The sequence below is a fragment of the Wolffia australiana genome, chromosome 13 (assembly GCF_029677425.1).
Source record: "Wolffia australiana isolate 7733 chromosome 13, ASM2967742v1".
In the NCBI taxonomy this organism is placed as follows: domain Eukaryota; kingdom Viridiplantae; phylum Streptophyta; class Magnoliopsida; order Alismatales; family Araceae; genus Wolffia; species Wolffia australiana.
Genome location: NC_135847.1, coordinates 1,208,755 through 1,220,862, shown reverse-complemented (window position 1 = coordinate 1,220,862; position 12,108 = coordinate 1,208,755). Strand labels below are relative to the sequence as shown.

The 12,108-nt window shown below is 38.2% G+C and overlaps 1 long non-coding RNA gene across 1 annotated transcript; it reads left to right on the top strand.

The window, feature by feature from the left end:
- Positions 1 to 5,439: 5,439 nt before the first annotated feature.
- Positions 5,440 to 10,572, top strand: LOC144711432 (uncharacterized). The gene is made up of 2 exons (XR_013583545.1): positions 5,440 to 5,860; positions 10,404 to 10,572. It is a non-coding gene; the product is annotated as an uncharacterized LOC144711432 (long non-coding RNA).
- The last annotated feature ends 1,536 nt before the right edge of the window (positions 10,573 to 12,108 follow it).

Sequence of the window (12,108 nt, the reverse complement as noted above, 5' to 3'; positions counted from 1 at the left end):
GTAGTCCGGTAGCTGATCTTCCGCCATGGCCGATCGATCTCCGATTGAGGGCTAGTTTCCACTCGTCGTCTATGGCACCAATAGCACCAATCTCGTCAAGAGTTTCCATAACATCCCCAGCATGGACGTCCTGCACGTTGACCACCTCGACCTGTAGAAGCTCGCCTCTGACAGCCACCTTGGCCGGTTCTGTTAGTATTGTTGGCTTTTCTAAAGACTTTTATGTCGGTTACTATGTCGGTTGGAATATTAGTTCCTATATATGTACCTAGTTTGAAAATTAAAAATAAGTTTTACATTTCATTTTCTGTGTTATGTTGTGTTGCATATCCAAGTGAGTAGTGAGTTTTGTTCCCAAGCCCCTACAGATTGGTATCAGAGCTAAAGTTTTCATCAGAACCAAAGGAAGGAGAAGCCAGTCATATATATTAACAGCATTGGTAAGAGGATATTCCCTGTGAAATTAGAAGAGTTTCTCAATCATGCAATGATTTTAGAAAAGAGGAATGATACATGGTTATGGCATAAAAGGTTTGGTCATTTGAATTTCAAAGCATTAAAGTTTTTAAGTAAACGAAAGCTTGTATATGGCTTACCGTTTACTTAAAGTTTTTAAGTAAAGAGAAAATTTTCAAATGAACATCCATGGAGAGGAAGAGCACCCTTGGAATTAGTTCATGCAGATGTATGTGGTCCTATGAAAACCTCATCCTTGAGTGGAAGTAAGTATTTCCTACTGTTTGTTGATGATTACTCAGGAATGTGCTGGGTTTATTTTTTGAAAGAGAAATCAGAGGTATTTCATAAATTTATTGAATTCAAAGCAATGGCTGAAAATATGTGTGGACATAGTTTGAAAATTCTACGTACAGATAGAGGAGGAGAATTTCTTTCAAAGTCATTTGAGGATTATTGCAGAAAAGTTGGAATTTGTAGACAATTGACTGTAAGAAAAACTCCTCAGCAGAATGGATTTGCTCAGAGGAAGAACATGACACTTGTTGAAGCTGTTAGGAGCATGATGCATGAAAAAAAATTGCCTACTGAATTTTGGGTTGAAGCTGTTGTTGTTGCAACTTATATTCAAAATATTTATTCTACGAAAGCCGTGAATGATATGACACCTTTTGAAGCCTGGTATGAAAAGAAACCAGTTGTTGGTCATTTAAGAGTATTTGGATGCATTACTTATGCTTTAATTGATCAAAGTGAACGTGGGAAGTTGGACAAGAAAAGTGAAAAATGCACTTTTGTTGGATACAATAATGAAAGCAAAGGTTACAAATTATATAATACTTTAACCAAAAAGGTCATTATTAGAAGAGATGTTATCTTTGATGAGGAAAGCTTTTGGGATTGGAGTGAAAATCTTACATATCAAGGAGAAAGGAATTCAGAAATACAAAGAATGAAATGGAGAAAGTATGGTTCTATCCTTGATTCAGATAGAAATTCTGAATCACGACTGATCGAAGATGAATCCCCATCACCACAAAGAAAGACAAAGTCGGTAAAAGAATTATATGAGACAAGTATTTTTGCACTTTTGTCACATGATGAACCAGTAAGTTTTCAAGAAGCTAAAAGCAAGAAAGAGTGGAAGAATGTAATGGAAGATGAAATTAAGTGTATTGATAAAATGACACATGGGAGCTTGTGGATTTTACATCTTCAATTAAAACTATTGGCGTAAAATGGGTTTACAAAATCAAGCATGCAACAGATGGGAGTATACAGGGGTATATGGCAGGGTTAGTAGCCAAAGGTTATGCACAAAATTATGGAATTGACTATTTTGAAACATTTTCACCTGTTGCAAGACTTGAAAGAATAAGAATTTTGTTACCCATTGCAGCTCAAAAGGCATGAAAGGTATAGTAGTTTGATGTTAAATCTGCTTCATTCAATGGTATTTTGAATGAAGAAGTTTATGTTATGCAACCTGAAGGATTTGTGGTTAAAGGAAAAGAGGACAAAGTTTTCAAGTTGAAGAAAGCTTTATATGGTTTAAAACAAGCACCAAGAGCATGGTATGCAAGGTTACATCATTTTTTGATAAAGTATGGTTTTCAAAGAAGTGAAAATGAACATACCTTGTACATCAAGAGGAGGAAAGGTGATACTATGATTGTGAGTATTTATGTTGATGACATGATTTATATGGGATCGTCTGATTCTCTTATTCAAGAATTCAAGAACCTAATGATGTCTGAATTTGAGATGACTGATCTTGGTTTACTTCATCATTTTCTTGGTCTTCAAATATTTCAAGATGAAAAGGGAATATTTATCTCTTAAGAAAGGTATGCCTCAGAAATGTTAAAAAAATTTAATATGATAACATGCAAGTCATGTACTACTCCTATGAATTCAAATGAAAAGTTGACTTTGAATGATGGTATGACTTTGGTCGATGAGCAATTTTACAGAAGCATGGTAGGGAGTTTAATGTATTTGACAGATACAAGACAAGATATTATGCTATCTGTGAGTGTGGTGTCAAGATTTTTGAGTTATCCTTCTCCCCATCATTTTGGAGCAATGAAAATAATTATGAGATATATATGGGGAACCAAAGAGTATGGATTACTATATGATCAATCATCTAATCTTCAGCTGAGAGGATATGTGGATAGTGATTGGGCAGGAGATAGAGATGAAAGAAAGAGTACGAGTGGATATGTTTTTCTCATCGGCTCAAGAGCTGTTTCATGGAGTTCAAAGAAGCAAGAGACAGTGGCATTATCTTCTTTAGAAGCTGAGTATGTAGCTGCAGCAAGTGCAAGTCAACATGGAATATGGCTTAAAATGATTTTGAAGGATCTTTGTGTTGATCAAGAAAAAGCTTTTATTTTGTTATGTGATAACATGTCAACAATTGCTATGGCCAAGAATCCAGTATTTCATGGAAGAACCAAACATATAGATATAAAGCATCATTATATTAGAGAACAAGTCAATGCCGGAGCAATTATTATGAAACATTGTTCATCTCTTGATCAAATTGCAGATGGATTTACCAAGGCTTTGGCTCAAGGAGGATTTGAGAAATTTAGAGATCATCTAGGAGTCAAAGAGTCAACATTAAGGAGGATATGTTAGTATTGTTGACTTTTTTCAAGACTTTATGTCGGTTGGAACATTAGTTCCTATATATGTACCTAGTTTGAAAATTAAAAATAAGTTTTACATTTCATTTTCTGTCTTATGTTGTGTTGCACATCCAAATGAGTAGTGAATTTTGTTCCCAAGCCCCTACAGGTTCATGGTCTGGACCCACTCCCCCTTTGAGCGGCTCGATGCCTTCTTCCACAGCTTCGAGCGGCTCGATGCTGTCTCGGCTAACAGGTGGGTGCAGTCTTATGGGTCGAGATGGGTGAAGCCTCCAATCATTACGTGGATGTGAGCCGAGGACGGCGCTGAAAATGGTGCTGCACAAGCTCAAGAAAGAGCCCCTGGCCTTGACCGTGTCATCGCCATCGCGCTGGCATTGCCCGCGGCATGTAGTACATCCACTCGCAGGGTGACGTTCACCCCGACCTCAAACTCGAGAACATTTTCTTCGACGAAAACGGCATCCCTAAGATTGCCAACTTCAGCATCGCCTGTGAGGAAATCCACTTTGGGGCGCTCTCCGAGGACCCCGGCATCTCTCGTTGGAGTCAACATCTACAGCTTCAGCCTCCTCCTCTAGGAGATGCTCTCCGACCGTGTCACCTTCAAGGACATGACCCTCGTCCAGGCCAATGGCAGTCAGAAGATTCGCGAGATGGCTCTCGATCTTCTTTCTCAAGAGGGGCGGCGACCCGCACAAGGCCTTCATCTCCTGAGAAAGCATCCCCAACGCTAGAGGCTGAGTCCTTGGCAGTGGCAGCGCCATCAACGTGTGCTCCTACAGTGGCGTCGAGCTCGACTCCTTTGAACAGAGCGCCATCCGCTAGAACATGGCCATGGTCAACGACTCCTGACGGGTGGGTCAAGCGTGCGATCACCTTCCAAATGCTACGCGGCAGTCCATCATCCGAGTCTCCCACTATACGACCTCTCTAGCAAGACCAATGGCTGTTCCAACCATTGGGCATCTCACGACCTTCATCATCAAGCCATTTAGGCTGAAACAATAGAAAGAAAGAAAGATAGACAGGGATAAGAGGATGGATAGGGCGACGGGCAGAGCCGCCGCCCTGGGAGAGATTTTTTAGTAAGAAAATCCCGCAATGACAAGTGCAGTATAGAGTTATTTATAGTCCCGAGATGAGACTTTTTCCCAGCGGATCGTCGTGGTTCCGTTGTAACAACAGATCGTTTCATGTCCGTTTCCAAACGCAACTGATCGTTGCGGGACCTTTAGGTATTCTCTTGAACAAGCTTCAGCTTTATCTCCTTAACAGGATCTGTTAGATCCGCAGGAGTCTTGCATCGATTCTCAAGGATGATGAAGATCGTACATGAATGTAAATCAATGTAAAACATACCTCGATCCATCGCGTCTTCTCTAGTTGAATAGAACATGCTTGAGGGGAGGCCTTTTGGATCAATATCGGATGACTTCCTGAAGTCTCTCTGAGTAATGGGATGCTCAGGAGAAAAGTCAATTGCCATTTGACCCAAGGACCTGGCCCCTATTTATAGGAAGAGGAGATACTTAAGCCTCTTAAGCCTATCTTAATTAATCCCATCATTATAATTAAGACATGCTTAGCCTCTACACAATTAATTACCACGCTCATTGTTATAAATGTCTTAATCCCGTCATTAAGTGAATCACATATAAAGTGGGATTTATAACTGATAGCTTAACAATATGCAATTATATACATACATATATATAATTGTCCATAGATTAAGAAATTAATCTAATAATCTCCCACTTGGACAATATAAATATGTTGATGAGATATTGCATATTATCACTGTAGGAGCTCAAAAATTTTGCTATCATTACTAAGACATTTCAACCAATCTCGTCCATTGATAACATCCAAATAGAAGCTAAAATAAGTGCACATTTCATCATATTTTTGGGATTTTCATGCATAGAACATTAGTTTTTCAAGCATGTTATCATGATTCTAGGTTAAAATAATAAACTTCTTGAATTTCAAGTTAAATAATAACTTTAATCAATATTTAGGTCAATTTACACATTTAAATGATTTAAAATGATGATTGGAACAATTTAAATGATTGTAATTGACCTAGTTCTATAAATAAAGAGAAGCTAAAAATTAAAGTCTTTTATAAATGAATAATTAGTTTTTATCATGCATTTAGAAATGATTTTTACAATTTACTATATGTGTTCTTTTAATAAAAAATATAAATAAATATTTTTTATTAAAACCGGCCCACTAAGGGCCGGTTTGAGTACTAATTTCTTCTTTTAACACCTGCAGAACACACGGAATAACGCACCGCACGCAGCGGGGCGTCGGCGAATCAGAATGCCCATTAGCGCCTTTGGTGCGCGACACGCACGCACGTGATTTCGTGCGTGTCGCGCACGAGTGAAAGATACGCGAAGGCTTTAAGAGCCAATTGCATCGCGTTGTACGCTCAGTGTACAACGCAAAAATGATGAAAATGCTAACGGAATCGGAAGAGCTGTTCTTCCGATTCCACGACGATAAAAGGCCAGAAAACGAATTTTCTGACTCATTCTTGATTTGTTAAGGTCAAGGAACAATCGCCTAGCCTCCTTGAAGACTCAAGAATCAGCCAAGAGCGATTTGAAGATCAATTTCGACAGGAATTTCGCTGATCCGTAGCCGCAATCTTCCGACCAATTCAAGCAAAAACTCATGGAGATCGGGGACTTTGTTGCGCGGAATTCGTTCGAAGCGAGTCTAAATAATTCCTGGTACCTCTAGGCCACTGTCTGCTTGATTTTTAAACTGTAATTCGTGCTAAATTTTCTCAATTTTGCATTTTCGTTCACGTTCGCCGTTCTTTTTTTATTTCTGATTTTAGTCGTTTAATTTCATAGATTTTAGTTCGTTTTTAAAATCATTGTCTTAGTTGATTATAAAATTCCGATTTCGAATCCTATCTGTCCTTTGATTCGCATGAAATCATGAATTCGATTCACGATCTCGTTCTTCTTCAATAAGCAAATCGTGAGTTATATTCACGATTTGCAATTTTAGGACATAATTACAATTTCATATTAATTTTGATAAAATAAAATTATAATAAAAATACTCTTAAAACTAGCATTAAACCTAGTTTTCTGATTCTTTAAAAAATTAGTAAAACACCATCCGAGAAATAAAACAAACTAAAGAAATAAAACTATACAGTTAAATGCATTTAGACATTGATTTCAATTATAATCGACTAAGGATTTAAAATCAAATATAAAGATAAACTTAAGTGGTTTTATATCTCTGTTATTTAATAACAGAGAATCACTAAAATCACTTAAGTTCAACGGAGAGAATGTTAGTTCAGATTTACAAGTATTAGCATTTGAAAAAGAAATTAAAACATCTATTCATTTAGATTTCAAGTTCAAAACCCTAATCAAAAGAAAATTGATTATTTCCTATCGCCTCGCTAGGGTTCGACCCCTTACTCAATTCATTAAGGGATATATAAATTTAGTGATTAAGCCCAAAAAAACCCCTAAATAACAACATATATAAACATAATTTTTGAGCTTATCATCCATCACAAACTGGCATAGAACCAAGGGGTTTTTGTTACAGTAATTGTAACTAAACCCAAACAATGATCACATACACCAATTCAATGAATGACATAGATCATGTGTGGATGTGTAGCATGGAAATTACACAACAAGTGATTTATACGTGTACATTTCCAACTTAGTCCTCCAGATTCTGCATGGAGATCAACTGAAGTTTGTTCAGACATACTTAAATTTAGGAGATTACTCATGCATGAAAAGAAACTCCATAGTGTGTCTATTACTGAATGAACATCAAAATACAAACTCCCACTGAATTACATATCCTCATGAGGTATTAAACCCATATGAGCAACATGCTCATGAAAGACCTTTGGCGGCAGTCCTTTTGTAAGTGGATCTGCTACCATTGAGTTTGTCCCAATATGCTCAATAGACAACTGCCCTGTTTGAACTTTTTCTTTCACAACAAGGAACTTTATGTCAATGTGCTTTGACTTTGTTAAGCTCCTGTTGTTATTTTCAAACATAACGGCTGACTGATTATCACAATAGAGCTTTAGCGGTCTTTCAATGCCATCAACGATTCTCAAGCTTGTGACAAAATTCTTCAGCCAATTGCCTTGATTTGATGCTTCATAGCATGCTATATATTCTGCTGCCATAGTAGAAGATGCTATCAATGCTTGTTTCGCACTTTTCCACGATATAGCTCCTCCTGCTAACAGAAAAATATAGCCTGAAGTAGACTTTCTGCTGTCAACGCATCTAGCAAAATCAGAATCGGAATACCCAATGATCTCCAATTGATCTGATTTCTTGTATGTGAGCATATGTCCTTTTGTTCTCTAAAGGTATCACATGACTCTCTTGGTTGCTTTCCAATGATCCATACCTGGATTACTTAAATATCGGCCAAGTACACCAACAACATGAGCAATATCTGGGCGTGTACAAACTTGTGCATACATAAGACTCCCAACAGCTGATGCATAAGGAATCTTTTGCATTTCCTGGCTTTCAAAATTGTTCTTCGGACACTGATCAAGACTGAACTTGTCTCCTTTAGCAATAGGAGTGTCTAGAGGTTTACAATCTTCCATGCCATATCGTTTAAGGATTTTTTCAACATATCCCTTTTGAGACAAACCTAAGATATTTTGAGAGCGATCACGATATATCTGAATGCCCAATACATATGAGGCTTCACCGAGATCCTTCATCTCAAAATGACTCGACAGAAATTTCTTCGTGTCATGAAGTAGGTTTGTATCGTTTGTGGCAAGTAATATGTCATCGACATATAGGCCGAGAAATATGTATTTACTCCTACTAAACTTATGGTACACACATTCATCTGCTAAATTTGCCTCTAAACCGAAAGAGACAATAATTCGATGAAATTTTTGATACCATTAACGAGAAGCTTGCTTTAGACCATAGATCGACTTCTTTAATTTGCAGACCATTGACTTTGGATCTCCGATATCAAATTTTTCTGGTTGAACCATATATATGGTTTCATTAATGTCTCCGTTAAGAAACGCAGTCTTGACATCCATCTGGTGTAGTTCAAGATTAAAATGCGCTACAAGTGCCATTATAATTCTAAAGGAGTCTTTCGATGAAACTGGAGAGAAAGTCTCATTATAATCTATGCCTTCTCGTTGAGTAAAACCTTTGGCAACAAGACGTGCTTTATATCTTTCCATATTACCCTTTGAATCCCTTTTGGTTTTAAATATCCATTTGCAGCCAATGGGCTTCTTACCTTCGGGTAATGGGACAAGATCCCAAACGTCATTGTCAACCATAGATTTTATTTCTTCGTTCATGGCATCTATCCACCTTTGAGAGTTAAAATTCTGCATGGCCTGTTTTATATTAAGAGGATCATCTTCCATGATCTCAAAATCAGCCTCATGTTCCTGGAGAAAAACAATATAGTCATCCGGAATTACAGATTTTCTTTCTCTAGTGGATCTTCTTAAGGGCACTTGTATTTGAGGTTGTGATGTTTGTTTAACTAGAATAGAGGAGCATGAAGCATTATGTTGAATTAGTGGTGCCTTTGTTGATGGGCCAAGCGTGATTAATTCATCTTCTTGGTCATCAACAATAACTAAAGGGGCATCCTCTAATTCTTCCTTAAAGACAATGTCATGAACTTTATCTCCCCTTGCAAACTCAACATCCTCAAAGAAATGAGCATTTTCCGTCTCAAAAATGGTTTTAGTAGTGGGGTCGTAAAATTAAAAACCTCTAGATATTTCAGAATATCCAATAAAATAGCAAGTGATAGTTCTGGAGTCAAGCTTCTGTTCATTAGGCAATAAGGGTCGTGCTTTTGCTCGACAACCCCAAATGTGTAAATGTTTCAAACTTGGTTTGCGAGTTGTCTAAAGCTCATATGGAGTTTTCTTAGTTGCCTTTGTTGGAATCCGATTAAGTAAATATGCAGCCGTCTTGAGTGCTTCACCCCAGAGGTTCATTGGAAAAGGCGATTCTGCAAGCATACATCTAACCATATCTTGGAGTGTTCTATTTCGCCTTTCGGCAACACCATTCATGTGGGGTGAACCTGGCATGGTGTATTGAGGAACAATACCACATTCTGATAGATATTTAGCAAAAGGGCCTGATATCGTTCACCTGAACCATCATATCGGCCATAAAATTCTCCTCCACGATCGGATTTTATGGTCTTAATTCGCTTATTTAGCTGATTTTCAACTTCAGCTTTATATTTCTGAAACATTTCAAGAGATTCTGATTTCTCATGAATGAGATATAGGTGGCCGTATCGAGAATAATCATCTGTGAAAGTAATAAAGTAGCATTGACCATTTCTAGTTGCGGTAGGAAATGGTCCACATATATCTGTATGGATCAATTCCAAAACATCTGAAGCTCGAATGGCCCCTTTCCCCTTAGGTTTTGTTTGTTTTCCCTTAATACACTTGATGCAAGTGTGGAGATTCTTGTCATCAAAGGGATCCAGAATACCATATGACACAAGGCGATCGATTCTCTTATGAGAAATATGCCCAAGTCTTTTGTGCCATAATGAAATGGAATTCTTATTCGTTAACTTCCTCTTGGCCCCTTTTACACTAGTATGGAAAATTTCATTGGATGGGACGTTCATATCAAGTATATAAAGGTTGCTATCACTTGATAAAGAGCCGGTGCCGAGTAGACTTGATTCATAAAAGAGACTAACTTTACTATTTCCGAATAGACAAGTATAACTGAATTTGTCCAAAACAGATACAGAAATTAAATTACGTCTAAAAGACGGTACAACAAAAGTCTCTATCAAGTCTAAACAACATCCATACTTTAAGTGCAACCTAAACGTCCCTATTGCCACCACTTCTGCTGAATTGCCATTCCCGGTGTAAATGAAGCTTTCAATGGCACTCGGTTTCCGGCAATGGAGGCAACCCTTTCTTTTCTCGCCAAGCATGAAACTTAGGGAAATTCTTTTTAACATGCCCACTCTTTCTGCAATGGAAACAAGTCACAACTTTGTCCTGCTTCTGTTGCTTCTTATGGTGTGGCCTATTTTTAGCTTGCTTTGGTTTTGGCCGCTTCTTGATTTTCCTCTTTGCATTTGTTGTCAAATTTGCGCTTTCATGACGCTTTGTAATTAGTTGTTGCTGTCCTTGAGCACATAGCAAAATGAAATCATTGAGACTCATCTTTTCACGCTGAACCTTGTATGCCAATTTCAATTGCTTATATGGTGCAGGAAGTGAATATAGCACAAGGTGCATGAGCATCTTTTCAGATACATCCATGCCCAATTGTCCGATTTTAGTAGCTATAGCAGACATTTCCAAAACATGTTCTCTAATGTGACCCTTTTCATGAAATTTCATGGAAATTAACTTGTGTAATAGTTCATGAATTTCAGATTCTTCATGAGTTGCAAACTTCTGTTCAATTTCTGCCATAAATTCTGTTGCTGTGATGTCTTCTCGAATAAGATCTGGCTGATAAGATTCAGGCACAACACGTTGCATTGTCATCAAACTTAACCGATTTGATCTTTCCCATGCCCCTAGGTTTTCTTCATCTGCATCGGGCCGCCCGTTAGGGATCCCGGGGGGGCCCTGGGCGGCCCGAAATGGGCTGCCCGTTAGGGCTCCCTACGGGGCCTTAATGGCCCCGCCCTTGAGGCGGTAAGTTACCGCCTCAAGAGCGGTCACCGCCTCTAGAGGGTGACCGCCTCACGGGCGGTCATTGCCTCAGGGCCGACCGCCTTATGGCGGTAAACCGCCTCAGAGGCCGACCGCCTTTGGGCGGTCAACCGCCTCCCGGACGGGTCACCGCCTCAGGGTGGTGACCGCCTTTGGGTGGTCAACCGCCTCCCAGGCGGATCACTGGATCATGAAAAAAAAAAAAAAAGTAGAACTTTTACAGTTCTTTCTAAAGGGCAAGATAAAGAATAAAGCTTGAAGAACATATCTGTTCTTGAAGAACAAAGTTCGAAGAACAAGATGAAGAATCATGCATTTGTCATCATTCTCAAAATGTAAGTATGGAAAATTTTATCTCATCTTACTAATGACAATAATCATAAATATCAAATCTGAATGTATGAACGAGTTTTACATGAATATGAACATGCAACACATACGATAAAAATTTGTTCATCCCTTAAGAACATATGCAAGTAAGCTCTGATACCACTTGTTATATCCGCAGGAGTCTTGCATCGATTCTCAAGGATGATGAAGATCGTACATGAATGTAAATCAATGTAAAACATACCTCGATCCATCGCGTCTTCTCTAGTTGAATAGAACATGCTTGAGGGGAGGCCTTTTGGATCAATATCGGATGACTTCCTGAAGTATCTTTGAGTAATGGGATGCTCAGGAGAAAAGTCAATTGCCATTTGACCCAAGGACCTGGCCCCTATTTATAGGAAGAGGAGATACTTAAGCCTCTTAAGCCTATCTTAATTAATCCCATCATTATAATTAAGACATGCTTAGCCTCTACACAATTAATTACCACACTCATTGTTATAAATGTCTTAATCCCGTCATTAAGTGAATCACATATAAAGTGGGATTTATAACTGATAGCTTAACAATATGCAACTATATACATACATATATATAATTGTCCATAGATTAAGAAATTAATCTAACAGGATCCATTAATACCTCTTTCAATTATTATTCCTCTTTCTATCTCTCTGTCAATCTCAGTCTTCCAATCTCTCTTTCTTCATCTGCACGAGCACTCTCACTTCAGAATCTATCTGAATCTTTCTCTCTCAATCCGGATCCCTTCATACCTCTGTCAATTATTGTACCTCTTTCCATCTTTATATGTCAATCCCAATCTTTCAATCTCGCTTTCTTTCTCTGCAAGAGCACTCTCGCTTCAGAATCTCTCTGTATCTTTCTCTCTCAATCCGGATCCCTTAATACCTCTGTCAA